This window comes from Lethenteron reissneri, chromosome 68 (assembly GCF_015708825.2).
Source record: "Lethenteron reissneri isolate LAM-NWPU_2019-01 chromosome 68, ASM1570882v1, whole genome shotgun sequence".
Lineage (NCBI taxonomy): Eukaryota > Metazoa > Chordata > Hyperoartia > Petromyzontiformes > Petromyzontidae > Lethenteron > Lethenteron reissneri.
Genome location: NC_083846.1, coordinates 1,077,239 through 1,093,612, shown reverse-complemented (window position 1 = coordinate 1,093,612; position 16,374 = coordinate 1,077,239).

Sequence of the window (16,374 nt, the reverse complement as noted above, 5' to 3'; positions counted from 1 at the left end):
TGACACACACACACGGTGACACACACACGGTGACACAGTGACACACACACACAGTGGCACACACACACACAGTGACACACACACACAGTGACACACACACGGTGACACACACACACACGGTCACACACACACACACGGTCACACACACACACGGTGACACACACGGTGACACACACGGATATACACTAAACCCTTTCCCCAGACACACAGGCGACTGCGGTAAACGCTGTTAGCGAGCGCCTATTAAGCCGCCACGGCCTACGAGTGGATCGGTACCCAGCGCCACACGTGGCCGCCTTTGTCTCCCCCGTGCCCGGGCAGACACGTGACCGCGTGCAATCCAACATTCGCCGCTGACGCTGGTCTGGTCGTGAGCGGGATTTGAACTCGGGTGACCCTGGTTCTTGTAGCACAGCGCGCTAATCACTGCACCACCGCTCCTCGCGAAACGACACTAACACAAGACGCATAACACCCGTATAGCCTTTAGCAGACTCTAGGGGCAAGTGCTGTTAGCGAGCGCCTATGAAGGCCACCACGACAAAGGCGAGCAACCAGAGTCGGCCGGCTTTGTCTCCCCAGTGGCGATGTTTACACCTCGCACCAGCTGCTCATTTGAGGCCGAGTCGACCCAGGGGATTCCCAGAACCTGCTTCAGAAATTTGGCGTTGGCCGCGAACTCTGTTCCTATGGTGGGTTTTGTAGCGCGCTCACCCCAACGCACTCACACACTCACACACACTCACACGCACTCGCACGCACTCGCACGCACTCGCACACGCACTCACACGCACTCACACGCACTCACACGCACTCACACGCACTCGCACACACACTCACACACACACTCACACGCACTCACACGCACTCGCACACACACTCACACACACTCACACGCACTCACACGCACTCACACGCCCTCACACGCACTCGCACACACACTCACACACACACACTCACTTACACACTCACATACTCACACACACTCCCACACACTCACTTACACACACACTCAAACACACACACTCACACACTTAAACACACACACTCACACACATACACACTCACTCACAAACACTCACTTACACACACTCACACACTCATACGCATACGCACGGACTCACTCGCACTCACTCACTCACACACTCACTAACTCACACACTCATTAACTCACACACACACTCACTCGCACTCACACACTCACTCACTCGCACTCACACACTCACTCACACACTCACTAACTCACACACTCATTAACTCGCACACACACTCACTCACACACACTCACTCACACTCACACACGCACTCACACACGCGATCACACACGCACTCACACACTCACTCACACACTCACTCACACACTCACTCACACTCACTCGCACACTCGCACTCACACACGCACTCACACACAAGATCTTCCCTCGTATCTCCTTTAAAATGCAAGTCTGTCCGTCGCCTGATGATGCTCGTCGCAGTCACTGGCGACGCGTGGTGCTCGAGTTGTGAGTGTTGTGGGTTTACGCTCCAGCACGCCGCTTAGTGCTGTACTGCTAACGAATGGCACGTTCTGTCGGCGTGACCCCCAAACTTGCTTCATCGGCTTGCGTCGTGTGGCGGCGGCTTCAACGACAACATTTATACATTTTGCGCGATCTAACCCAACCCCCAAACAAACCCCTCTTATATTTCGATTTAAAGATTTCGTGACTGCAGGGATTCATCTTCTTGGTTCTTTCAGTAAAGTCACGTAGAAGGGAAATAATAAAATAATAAAAATAAAACACAATTATTTTATTTTATTATGTTTTCTTTTTATTATTTTATCACTTCCCTTCTACGTGACTTTACCGAAAGAACCAATTAGATAAACCCTTCTTATGGATAATGTTGGTCTCCGAAAGCCTCCTCCTCCTGCTGCTGCTGCTCCCTGTGTCTAAACTTGAGCAGACTGCCGGGGCAAGCGCTGTTCGCGAGCAGCAGCAGCAGCAGCTGTGGCACACGAGGGGGTGGGTGGGTGGCCAGCACCACGCCCGGCCGCCTTTGTCTCCCCCCCCCCGTGCCGCTGTTTGCACACCGCAGCAGCGGGGTGCACACACAGGCGCTGGCCGCGCACAGCGGAAATTGCTGCTGTCCACTGACCACCATCCCCATGGCAACAAGCTCAGGTGGGCAGTGATTGGGGCTGGGGGCGGGGGCAGGGGGACAGTGCGTGCAGGTGAGAGAGAGAGAGGGGGGGGTGACGCCAGGGACACCCCGTCCGCCTTTGTCTCTCTCTCTCGGTGTTCCCTCAAGCACCGCGGGCGGAGGAGGGCTCTGTGTGGAAGTGACGAGGAGATGGGTGTGTGCCTGTGTGTGTGTGCGCGTGTGTGCCTGTGTGTGCGCGTTTGTGCGCGTGTGTGTGTGCGCGTGTGTGCGCGTTTGTGCGCGTGTGTGTGTGCCTGTGTGTGTGCCTGTGTGTGCGTGTGTGCGCGTGTGTTTGTGTTTGTTCCTGTGTGTGTGCGTGTGTGCGCGTGTGTTTGTGTTTGTTCCTGTGTGTGTGTGCCTGTGTGTGCGTGTGTGTGTGCCTGTGTGTGCGTGCGTGCGTTTGTTCCTGTGTGTGCGTGTGTGCGCGTGTGTGCGCCTGTGTGTGTGTTTGTTCCTGTGTGTGTGCGCGAGTACCTGGTGCGGTGTCAACATCGCCACTGGGAAGACAAAGGCGGCCGGGCGTGGTGCTGGCCACCCACCCCCTCGTGTGCCGTGCCGGCCTTCAGAGGTGCTTGCTAACAGCACTTGCCCCAACAGTCTGTCAAGGCTACACGGGGGATCTTTGTATTTGTTTGGACCTGTGGCTCGGATGAATTTGCGGACTAATCAAACCACCAATTTTTATTTAACCAGGTAAGGCCCCACCTGAGCTGTGTGGTAGCTCTTTTTCAGAAGTGACCTGGTCATCACAAGCTGAAAGCTCCACGAAATTTGCTCATCACCATCATCATCGTATGGCAATGTACAGCAGCAGCCAAATGACTCTATAGGTTGACTTCGATTTAAATTTAAATGTGGAGGGGAAAACCCGGAGAAAAATCCACGCGACCACGGGGAGAGAGACACACAATCTCCAAATATACAGCAGCAGCAGCAGGTGTCAGGGTCGGGAACGAACCCACGACCTCCTGCGCACCAGGCGAGGTAGTTAACATCTCGGAGCCACCGTGATGATGATGACAGAGAGAGAGACACGCAAACTCCAAATATACAGCAGCAGGCGTCAGGGTCGGGATCGAACCCACGACCTCCTGCGCACCAGGCGAGGTAGTTAACATCTCCTAGCCACCGTGATGATGATGATGATGAGAGAGAGAGAGAGACACGCAAACTCCAAATATACAGCAGTGGGCGTCAGGGTCGGGATGGAACCCACGACCTCCTGTACACCAGGCGAGGCAGTTAACATCTAGCCACCGTGATGATGATGACGAGAGAGAGAGAGACATGCAAACTCCAAATATACAGCAGCAGGAGTCAGGGTCGGGATGGAACCCACGACCACCTGCGCACCAGGCGACGTAGTTAACATCTCCTAGCCACCGTGATGATGATGACGAGAGAGAGAGACATGCCAACTCCAAATATACAGCAGCAGGAGTCAGGGTCGGGATGGAACCCACGACCACCTGTACACCAGGCGAGGTAGTTAACATCTCATAGCCACCGTGATGATGATGACGAGAGAGAGAGAGAGACACGCAAACTCCAAATACACAGCAGCAGGCGTCAGGGTCGGGATGGAACCCACGACCTCCTGTACACCAGGCGAGGGAGTCAACATCTCCTAGCCACCGTAGCGCCCCTGTGTGGGGCTCTGCTGCGTTTGCTGAGCGCACGCCCTGGCCGTGATTCAAGTTGACTTTGCGTAACCAAGCGAGAGGAACTGGAGATGCCGTAGGGGATAGCAGTCCCATTTGCCATGAGGGAGTGAGCGAGTCAACGAGTGTGTGAGCGAGTGAGATTGTGAGTGAAAGAATTGGTGAGGTGGATCAATTATTGACTGAGATGACGGTGAACGAGTGAGTAAAGTTCCAAGTTTAAGTTGATCTTGTCCAAGCAGGCGAAGAAGTCAAGAGACCAGGATTAGTCTCATTTTCGAGAGTTAATCATCGAGGTCATGATATTGATTCCGAAATTGATGATGATGCTGCTGCTACTGATGATTCGATTATCTCAATGCGTGTGGTGGCAATCCGGTTCAGAAGCTCGATGTCAATGTCGAGGTTTGTTGCTGCTGCTTCGACGAGAGACGGGGAGAGGGACCGACAGAGAGACAGAGAGACGGGGGGACAGACACGGAGACATACACGGAGAGAGACGGGAGAGAGACGGGAGAGAGACGGGGTGTCGAGTCGCAGCAGCGGTAGCAACCGATGAGCGGCCGTCCATGACTGAAACGGCAATCCTCTGGTCGGTCGTCATGGTGCATCAAGGAGCCATCATCCCGTCGCGATGGAGACGGATCGTCAACATCATTGAGGCAATGGACGGTCGCTCATCACTACTCCTCCTCGTCGTGATAATTATTTAATTATGTTTAATTTTTTTATTTTATTACTTTCCTTTTACGTGACTTTACCGAAAGAACCAAGAAGAAGAACCACCCCGGTGCCTCTCGGGACCCGGCTGATATTCTCTGTGGGCGTGGCCAGCTCCGCCCTTGGCCACGCCTACCTTCCAGAATCTTCGAGCAGGATCTGGGTCCCAACCACGTGACCACCCCCAGCCCCCACTTGGGGGGCCCCTTTGTAGACTTCACCAGTCACGTGTCATACCGGGTCAACCAGAGTGCCATGGCCTCGAGTAACCTCGTCCCTGGGCCGGCACCCACACACAAATTAGATATATTATAGTGAGCTTTGTCAAGAAGACGGAATGTAAATACACAGTGTGTCTAAACAGCATATACATTGGACGTGTTGCGGTGTTCAACGTCTCTATATACCTAGGACAGCAGCGTTGACTGTGTGTGTGTGTCTGTATGTGTGTGAGAGATTGTGTGAGTGAGAGAGATTTGCGTGTGCGCGTGGCGTGTGTGTATGGACTTGCGTGTGTTGGCACAGTAGGGGGCACAGGTGGTGCATCAGCCAGTCGTCTCAGTCAGTCGACCCGTGGCACCTGCCGGGTCTGCCCCATGACCTCCTGCCGGCGGGCGTTCACTCACTTCACGTGGCCTCAACGTGCACCAAGCCTGGCACAAGGATCGTGGTGACGTCACCGCCACTTAGTGGATAGTGGCGGTTGTTGTCGTTGTTGTTGTGTGAGCGGTAGTGTAGCGATTAGCGCGGTTAACACCAGTGACGATTATCTGAACCGGTCCTGGCCCCCCCTAGGTTGACTAGGCCTCAAATGAGTACCTGGTGCGGTGTATAGTAAACATCGCCACTGGGGAGACAAAGGCGGCCTGGAGTAATGGTGGCCACCTACCCCCTCGTGTACGTGCTGGCCTTCACAGGTGCTCGCTGACAGCACTTGCCCCAACAGTCTGTTAAGGCTACACGGGGATCTGTGTTTTTAGCGTGAGTGTGGGTGTATGGGTGCAGGTCAGAGTACGGGGCAGAGGGACCGCTCGTGATGTCTGTTCAGCAGCCTGATGGCCTGGCGGTCGTGCAGGGCCGCCTTCGATGGGTTCGTCACGTGGGTGTTCATGTCGCCACCCTACCGACTCTGCGAGCCCGAGTTCAAATCCTGGTTGCAGGCGGTGGTGGTGGTGGGGAGGGGGGTTTAATCACTTCCTTGCCTCCCGCCCCCCGGGGTCGATAAAATACATACCACTTTGTATGGGAGCGGTCGTCCAACGCAGTGGTTCTATGAATAGACGCACAGCTCCTGCCCCAGGAATGTGGAATTTTCACCGCCGGCTAAGCAGGGCTGTACGCAGGACACGATGTGCACGAATGCCTCCCTCTTCATCTCAATGCTCGTTTGGGACAGAAAATCACTTTGACTTTTAGTCACGGGAGCGGCCACCACCATCACCATCATCATCATCTTCCTCCTCCACCCTCCTCATCACCTCGAGTTCTGTGCCTCCGCCCCGTGACTCAGACCCGGAGATTATATCGTGGACTCTGATATATCGTGGGCTGGGATATATCGTGGGTTCTGATATATCGTGGACTAGGAGAATACAGATTTCTCAGACTCGGGTCTCAAGGACTGAGAGTTGCTCAGAGACCACAGAGACAACTCGGTTATCTCTTCGACTCTTATGTTTCACAGAGACTCCGATGCTGAGATCAGAGACTTGCACATCTCAGACTCTTGACATCTCAGCCTCTGACATATCAGACTCTCACATCTCAGACGCTCACATCTCAGACTCTCACATCTCAGACTCTCACATCTCAGACTCTCACATCTCAGACTCTCACATCTCAGACTCTCACATCTCAGACGCTCACATCTCAGACTCTCACATCTCAGACTCTCACATCTCAGACTCTCACATCTCAGACTCTCACATCTCAGACTCTCACATCTCAGACTCTCACATCTCAGACTCTCACATCTCAGACTCTCACATCTCAGACTCTCACATCTCAGACTCTCACATCTCAGACTCTTGAAATCTCAGCCACTGGGAGATGTCAGAGATGAGAGGTTCTGTCCTGAACCAGAGAGTGCGTGAGACGAAGCTGCGAGTGGTGGTCGTCGTGGTGTTGGTGGTATAGGAATCCATCTGGACGACTCGGCCTCAAATGTGTACCTTGGTGCGGTGTGTACTAAACATCGCCACGGAAACTTCACTGAAGACTAAACATTGTTTTTAATCCATAATAGAGGGGTTTTGGTTAGATCGCGTGCATGTGAATGTGTCGTTAAACCCGCTACCACCCATAACAGCAAACTATTCAGGGTTGTCACTTAAACAAAACACGCAAATTCGTTTCGAGTTCGTTGGAGAGTAAACCCACAACATTTACAATTCGAGTACGACGTTTCGCCAGTAATTACAACTACCATCACCAGGCGGCAGCCAGATTTGTGGAGAAATCCCCTTCCTCTCCGGTCGTAGTTTGCCAGCAAGGCCCCGGACTAAGCTACGCAACTCCTATTCTTAGGTTTTTTCGGTAAAGTCACGTAGGTAAAACATCAAAATTAATAAAAATAAAATAAAGATCACGGCGTTTCGGAGGCAACACAAGTCTCCGTCATGTTGCCTCCGAAACGTCGTGATCTTTATTTTATTTTATTTTTTATTAATTTTGATGTTTTACCTACGTGACTTTACCGAAAAAACCTAAGAATATGAATCCTTGCAGTCACGAAAGCTTCAAATCTAGAACTACGCAACTCCCTTTCAGAAGCGACCTGCCCACAAATCTCAAGCCCAACGAGAAGTGGCTTGTCGTCACGTCCAAATGTGTATCGGCCAAACAACTCTAAACGCCCGCTTCTAAATGTGGAGGGGGAAACCCGGCGGACCTGCAAATATACAGCCGCAGGCGGTCGAAAACCCACGACGTCTTGCATAGCAGGCGAGGTAGCGAACATCGCCTTGCCACTGCTCGGGAGGTCGAGGCGGCAGGGCGTGGTGCTGGCCACCCCACTCCCTCGTGTGCCACCCTTCCGGCCTTCACAGAGGCGTCGTTGGCACTTGCCCTTCGCCAACGCCTCTATGAAGGCGTTGGCGAAGGTCAACGAGGGGGGTGGGAGCTTTGTCCTATCGGGCTGGTGACCTACCGATGTGCGTGAGAGGGCGCATTGGGATTGCGTGAGAGAGCGCATTGGGATTGCGTGAGAGAGCGCATTGGGATTGCGTGAGAGAGCGCATTGGGATTGCGTGAGAGAGCGAGGGGGGGCGATGAGTCAGGTGTGCTTTCAGGCGCAGTTTGTGTGTTTGTGTGGTGGTGGTGTTTGTGTATTTGTGTGGTGGTGGTGTTTGTGTATTTGATGTGCGTGGGGGAGCGGTGGGCGCAGTGGTGAGCGCACGCGCGCTACGAACCCGGGTGACCCAAGTTCCATTCCCGCTCACGGTGAAACACGGGTCACGATTATCTGAAACGGTCCTGAAGCCTCCCCTAGGTCGACCCGGCCTCAAATGAGTACCTGGTGCGGTGTGTAGTAAACATCGCCACTGGGGAGACAAAGGCGGCCGGGCGTGGTGCTGGTCACACCTACTCCCCCGTGTGCCACAGTGCCGGCCTTCGTCGGTGCTGCTGCTACTCGCCTCTAACAGCACTTGCCCCAACAGTCTGCGTGACCTACACGGGGAATCTTTGTCTCTGTGTTTGTTTACCGCGCGTGTGCACGTGTGTGCACGTGTGTGCGCGTGTGTTGTATATGTGTTGTATGTGTGTTGTATGTGTGTGTGCACGCGCGCGGTGGTGTAGCGGTTAGCGCTACGCTGCGCTACGAACCCGGCGACCCGGGTTCAATTCCCGCTCACGGCCAACACCAGTGGCGATTATCTGAACCGGTCTTGGGCCTCCCCTAGGTCGATCCAGCCTCAAATGAGTACCTGGTGCAGTGGTGTGTAAAAAAAAAAATCACCACTGGGGAGACAAAGGCGGCCGGGCGTTGTGTTGGCCACCCACCCTCATGGGTTTTACTCGCTCACAGCACTTGCCCCAACAGTCTGTTCAGGCTATCGGGGGGATCTTTGTCTCTGTGTACTCGCACTGCCCAACTTTACACTCCGAACGGGAATGTTTGTTCCTTTAGAACTGCGGGAGCAATGAGGCTCCTTCTCTTTCCACAAATATCCAGTGATTGAGAGGTTCGTGGTCCGAAAGTTACACCAACAAACGATGCAATCGGCGTTACGAGAGCGAAACGCGTTCCACAAGTCATGAGCGAATAAAATAATGAAGTACTCGATCATGAATTCCTGCAATCAAAGATAAAGATTTCCCCCCAGCCGTTTAGGCCACACTACTTTACTGGGCTTCTGTGAAAATAGTGGAGAAATATGTTTTTTTGAAAGCAAAGAGCTTTACAGCCCCTCGGGTTCCTCCCAGTATAAATAACAATGTGTGATTGGGATCGGCTGGACAAGTGCTGCTGCTGGAAGGCGACACTGCTGAGCTCCCTTGACGGCGCTGTTGTAGCCATCGGCACGCCCGGCCGCCTTTGTATTTCTCAGTGTTGAATTGTGCACGACCGCGGCAGGCGACAATAATTTAGTTGTTGTAAAGGCTGAGTCTACCTCGGGGAGGCCCACAATCGGTGCTGGATATTCGCCACCGAGATGGTTGATGGGGTTTGGAGTTGTGATGGTGGGGTTATTGATGGGAGGGAGTGATGATGGGGTTGGTGATGGGGAGAGTGATGGGGTTAGTAGAGTGAGTGAGTATTGTGTTAGTGATGGGGAGAATGATGGGGTTATTGATGGAGGGAGTGGTGATGGGGTTGGTGATGGGGAGAGTGATGGGGTTGACTGATGGAGGGAGTGGTGATGGGGTTGGTGGTGGGGAGTGACGGTTGAGTGATGTTTGGTGAGAATGATGATGTGAATAGTGATGATCAGGGTTAGTGACGAGGTTAGTGATGGGGGGGGGGGAGCCTTAACCCGGAGTGGTGGTGATGGGGTTAGTAATGAGGATGTGATGATGATGTGTGTATGTTGAACTTCGTTCGCCAACTGCGCTAATCGGAGGTACAGGGGAAGGACAACAAACTAAACACAAAAATCAGTTCTAGACAAGCGAGTTTGTCGATCTCGATGATGATGATTTAGCAGCGCGCACAGCTCCCAGTGGCTTCCTAATATCCGAAGGGAAGAACGTTCCAGACGGCAGCAGAAGCAGCGCCGTGCGACGATGGTGGTGGTGATGATGAAGCTGGTGATGGTGATGATGGTGGTGGTGATGATTGTGATGATGATGATGGTGATGATGATGATGGTGGTGGTGATGGTGGTGGTGGTGGTGGTGGTGATGATGGTGGTGGTGATGATGGTGGTGATGATGGTGGTGGTGGTGATGATGGTGGTGATGATGATGGTGGTGGTGATGGTGGTGGTGATGATGGTGATGGTGGTGATGATGGTGATGGTGGTGGTGATGATGATGGTGGTGGTGATGATGATGATGGTGGTGATGATTGTGGTGATGATGGTGATGATGATGATGCGGTGATGATGATGATGCGGTGATGATGATGGTGATGATGATGGTGATGATGATGGTGATGATGATGGTGATGGTGGTGATGGTGGTGATGGTGGTGATGGTGATGATGATGGCAAACGGATGGGGATAGGGGGAAGTGATGGGGGGAGCAATGGGTGGCGGGGAGCGATGGGGGGGGTGGGGGGGTTCCACGATCTCTCTCTCTCTCCTCTCTCTTTCTCCCGCCCTGTGTTTATTTCCCGGATTCCGTTTCCCACCGACGTATCAAAGAATAATAATAATCTCGGGACAATTTTAATCCCACAAATTACGCTCGCTTGTTGTGGCCACAAATAGCTCGAGGAGTGTGTGTGCATCTTTGTGTCTCAGGCCCGGAGCGGCTGGATCGGGGGGAGGGCTGGGGGCTGGGGGGAGGGGGCTGGGAGGGGGGCTGGGGGGAGGGGCTGGGGGGAGGGGCTGGGGGGAGGGGCTGGGGGGAGGGGCTGGCTGGGGGGGTCACGCAGAGATTCTTGCGTGAGAGCCGCGTCCACGAGGAGTCGTGCAGGAGGTGGGTATTTTTAGCCGGAGACGGAACCGCTTGTCAGGGAGGCGAGTGCATCTACATCTGGATTTGATCTCGTGGGACTCGTCATCCACGGCCATGCTCAATCCACTGCTGGATGAATGCCGCCTCCTATTCCCCCCCCCCCCCCCCCACCACCATCACCCCCAATCCGCAATTTCTCGCGACGCAGCGAACGTCGCGACCCAGGAACCGAGACGTTTATTCCCACTGGAGGTAACCCGATGAGCTGTGAAGCTCTTTGTTGTTGTCGTCACAGACGGTCCACCACGTGGTCACTCGCCGTCTCCCTTCCGGCGGACGTCGCCCTCGGACGCATTCCGTCCCTGGGCTGCCACTCCGCTATTAGTCTCCACCTTCACCCCGATCCTCTCACCCCCCCAACTCCCTCACTTCACTCCCTCACTTCACTCCCCCCCCACCCCCCCCCCCACTCCCCCCCCCACTCCCCCCCCCACTCCCCCCCCCACTCCCCCATTCGACCTCCACTCCCCCCCAAGTTCCCACTCCCCGCAGCCCCCCCCCCCAGCCTCCCCTCCACTCCCCCATTCGCCCCCCACCCCTATTTGCCCCCCCAAGTTACCCCCCCCCCCCCTACTTCCCACTCCCCTCAGTTCCCACCCCCCAAGTTACCCCCCCTCACTTCCCCCTCCCACTCCCCTCAGTTCCCACCCCCCTGCCCCACCCCCCAGGTCTCCCCCCCCCCAGGTCCCCCCCCAGTTCCCCCCTCCAGTTCTCCCCACCCCCCATTCGCCCCCCAAGTTTTCCCCACACTTCCCCCACCCACTCCATCAATCGCCTCCCACCCACCCCAGCCCCCCCCCCCCAGTACCCCACCCCGCCTCATCTCCCCCTCCCCTCCCCCCAGCGATGTGTCTTGTCGTGGGATTGGCCCGGTTATAAATTTCACAGATTTTGTTTAAAAATGGGAATCTTAAAATATTTAACTTAACAAAATATCCCCCCCCCCCCCCACCCTTCCCAGATGCTCTGATATCATTGTGGCTGCTGCTGCCGTGAGATAGAAGCATCCGGTGTGGGACATTAACAGCAGGCAGCAGTGCATCACCTTGTGCCGCTGTTATTACGACCACCACTACTAATACGCCTACTTCAGCAGTTTGTTTTCTCGCTGTGGTTGCCCCACCTGATGACGATTGCGTGTGTTGTGATCGAAGAAACGCCTTTATCTATTGTTTTTCTACCCACGTGACTTTACCGAAAGAACCAAGAGTATGGATTCCTGCAGTCACGAAAGCTTCAACTCAAGACACATTTATATTTACGCGATCTAACGCAAAAAAAACCTCTGAATTGCGGGGTGTTTTGGCCAATGCCAGGTACATTGGATGGCTTTTATTCTTCATTATAGTGACGGTAGAAACCCGAAGAGAGAGCCACGCAGAACAGGGGAGAGGGAGAACACAAACTCGACGCAGAATGGAATCCGTACGTGACGAGAAGAAACCCAATCGTGACAGGAAGAACGCAGTTCCAGACCAAAAAGAAATCCACAAACAACCCCCATGAGTTTCAAACAACACACGGGATTCGTGCAGACAAAGCAACTCAGCCGCTGTGAATGATATTGGATGGCGGGGCGAGCGATGGGGGAAGAGAGTGGGGTTGGTGATGGGGTTGGTGATGGGGAGAGTTAGTAGCGGAGGGAGTGATTATTGTCTGAGTGATGGGGTTAATGATGTAAGGAGGTATGATTGGGTTGTGATGGAGTCACGGTTGAGGAGGAGGTTGGTGATGTTGTTTGGTAGGAATGATGATGATGTGAATAGTGATAAGGGTTAGTAATGGGGGGAGTGGTAACCCGGAGTGGGTGATGATGGGGATGAGGATGATGGGGCTAGTGAATATGGATGTGATGATGGCGATGTGTGTACGTAGAACTTCTTTCGCACCGTACGTAGCCCAGCTGCGCTAATCAGAGGTACAAAAAACCCATCGGCATTCCCGGACGAACTGCATTGTGGTCCCTCTTGTCTTGAAAGTGGCACCAGCGGCGATGCGCCTTCAGCCTGACATCAGACTCGGAATTTTCAGGGTGCTTCAAAAAAACATGTTAACCACGTCTGACAATTTGCAACAATACCACGAGGAATATGCCTCCTGCGGGCGGGCTCTGGAGGATATTCCCAGGCACGCGTTGACAACGATGGCGATGAAGTGGGAGACTTTGACTTTTTGAAGCTATTAACGTTACACTTGTTATCATGTCACAGTGTATCATCATCCGTTCTTTTTCCATTGAAAAGCGACAGTCCCATGTCAGTGTTAACATTTTTTTGGAGCGCCCTGTACATAGTTGGGAATCGAACCCAGGTGGCGCTTGCTGCGAGGCACGACCCTCAACACAGATCGCGATGCTCGAGTCGAGTCTGCACCTCGACTGTGACGTCCACACACACACAGGCGATTGAGTTGCGTGCAACTGGGGTTGCGTGCAACTGTAACGTCCAGACAGGCGATGGGGTTGAGTTGCGTGCAACTGGAGTTGGGTGAAACTGGGGTTGCGGGCAACTCCTCGCTCCGATGTGGATGCAAGTGTTATGTTGTCGCGTCTGTCTTAGCCCTCCTCGTCTCGACTGCAGGCTCTGCATGCAACTAGGGTTGCGTGCAACTAGGATGTGCGTGCAACTGGGATTGCGTGCGACTTCTGACTCCGGTGTGGATACGCGTGTTATGTCGTGTCCTGCTTAACCCGCCATGTCTCGACTGCAGGCTCTGCGGGCAACTGTGGTTGCGTGCAACTCTGGTTGCGTGCAACTGTGGTTGCGTGCAACTCGGGTTGCGTGCAACTCGGGTTGCGTGCAACTCGGGTTGCGTGCAACTCGGGTTGCGTCCAACTGTGGTTGCGTCCAACTGTGGTTTCGTCCAACTGGGGTTGCGTGCAACTGGGGTTGCGTGCAACTGTGGTTTCGTCCAACTGGGGTTTCGTCCAACTGGGGTTGCGTGCAACTGGGGTTGCGTGCAACTGTGGTTGCGTGCAACTGGGGTTGCGTGCAACTGTGGTTTCGTCCAACTGGGGTTGCGTGCAACTGGGGTTGCGTGCAACTGTGGTTGCGTCCAACTGTGGTTGCGTGCAACTGTGGTTGCGTGCAACTGTGGTTGCGTGCAACTGTGGTTGCGTCCAACTGGGGTTTCGTCCAACTGGGGTTTCGTCCAACTGGGGTTGCGTGCAACTGTGGTTGCGTGCAACTGTGGTTGCGTGCAACTGTGGTTGCGTGCAACTGTGGTTGCGTGCAACTGTGGTTGCGTGCAACTGTGGTTGCGTGCAACTGTGGTTGCGTGCAACTGGGGTTTCGTCCAACTGTGGTTGCGTGCAACTGTGGTTGCGTGCAACTGTGGTTGCGTGCAACTGTGGTTTCGTCCAACTGTGGTTTCGTCCAACTGTGGTTGCGTGCAACTGGGGTTGCGTGCAACTGTGGTTTCGTCCAACTGTGGTTTCGTCCAACTGTGGTTTCGTCCAACTGTGGTTGCGTGCAACTGTGGTTGCGTGCAACTGTGGTTGCGTGCAACTGTGGTTGCGTGCAACTGTGGTTGCGTGCAACTGGGGTTGCGTGCAACTGTGGTTGCCTCCTCGTGGCCGTCTCGACTGCAGGCGCGAGGCCGTTGCGTGTGGCCACCTCCACGTGGCGTGATTCGCGGCGCGCGAGACGGGGGCGCACGGGAGCGGCGTGACACAGACAGCCAAAGCCCCCCCGGGTAGCCTCCACACGCTGCGTGGGGCAAGTGCTGTTGGCGGGCAGCAGCAGCGCCTATCAAGGCCCGCACGGCACTGCCACACGGAGGGGTGGGTGGGTGGGTGGCTCAGCACCGCGCCCGCCCCCACCCCCCCCCGTTGTTGCCGACGTTGTAGATCTCACGCGCGAGCCAGATACTTGTTTTTAAGGCCGAGTCGACCTAGAGGGGAGGGAGCGGTAAATGCGCGGCGCGCTCACAAACAGCGCAGCACCAAATCCAGACGGATCGTGTGGATTGGCGCTGCTGCTGCAGCTGGCACAGCGAACACGCGTGTGTGTGTGTGGCCTTCAAAGACAAGGTCTCGCATAGGCGACGTTTCGGGCAGTGGCCCTTCTTAGCACATGTGAGTCTCGAAGTGAATGTATGGTTATTTATGCGAATCTATATATCTGTGTGAGTCTATGGGTATCTGTGAGTCTATGGTTCTGGATGTAAGTCGATATATATGTGTGAGTCTATGATCCTGTATGTGAGTTTTTAGCTTTGTGTGAGTCTATGGGTCTCTTCTTCCCTTCTACGTGACTTTACCGAAAGAACCAAGAAGATGAATCCCTGCAGTCACGGAAGCTTTAAATCGAAATCTATGTGTCTCCGTGTAAGTCTGTGGGTCTCTCTTCTCCGTGTGGCTGATGATGTTGATGGAAAGCAGCAGCCGTGATGCTACATCGCGGTGGTTGATGAGCCCGATGATTTGCGTCCTGAGTCGCGGAGTGGTGAATCAGCTCTGGTGATGATGGTGATGATGGTGATGATGATGACGCCTCTATCTCTGTGTTTGTGAACCGGGCACTGAGTCCACGTGACGCGCTCTGTGGCTCTGCTCTGGGTGGTGACCAACAGTCCGCGCACATCAGCTAGCCGCATCGCCATCGTCATCACCACCTATCCGCATCGTCATCAGCTCGCCGCATCACCACCATCACCACCTATACAGACTATTGTCATAATCAGCTATCGGCATTATCATCACCACCTAGCCGCATCATCATAATTACCATCATCATTATCAGCATTATCATCAGCATTATCATCATCATCAGCTGCTGCTGCCACTCATTTCTCAGCGGCTGCCCCAGCGGGCTCATTCCACTCCGTGTCGCCGTCTTGTAAGCTGCGTCTCACGCGCCTCCAGTGGAGACGCTCTCTCTCTCTCGCTCTCTACATGAATGTAAGAGTAGATTATAATCGCGTTGGATTAGACGATTCAGGGGGGAGGATCTCGGCCAGGGAGCTTCTGCACCGTCTGCTCTCTCACGAACAGCACCACCACCACCACGAGGAAGAGGAGGAGTTTGTTGTTGGTGACTTCTTCGTGAGCGCCACTCGGAATTCCAAGCTTCATCAACATCATCAACATCATCATCACTATCATCAACATCGTCATCATCACCATCGTCATCATCACCATCATCGGGGTTGGAGTTGCATGTGTTCCATTGATGAGTAATAATAATAACAACAATAAGTCCACGCGCGTTTATGGAGTCTAAAAATTCCGAATTTCAGGGTGGTCCGGATGTCTTGTGACCTCGCCCAATTAATGGAGCCCTAACACGTGTTCTCCCTTTGTATATTCACTTCTGTTTTAAATCGCCCTTCCACCACACACACACACTGGGTGTGGGCAGGGGGGGGGGGGTCACAAGACATCTGGAACCACCCTGGAGACGGCTCCGCTGCGGCCACTCGGGGCGCTAGAGGCGCGTCACGAACACCGCGCTCAGAGACGCCGAGAGGTGGCCTGGGCCCCAACCTCCTCCACCACCTCCTCAACCTCCACCTCCTCCATCTCCTCCACTTCCTCCACCTCCTCGCTTTCTCATTGCTCCACCACCACCTCCTCCTCCACCACCTCCTCGCTTTCTCATTGCTCCACCACTTCCTCCTCCACCTCCTCGCTTTCACATTGCTCCACCTCCTCCTCCACCTCTTCCTACTCCACCACCACCACCC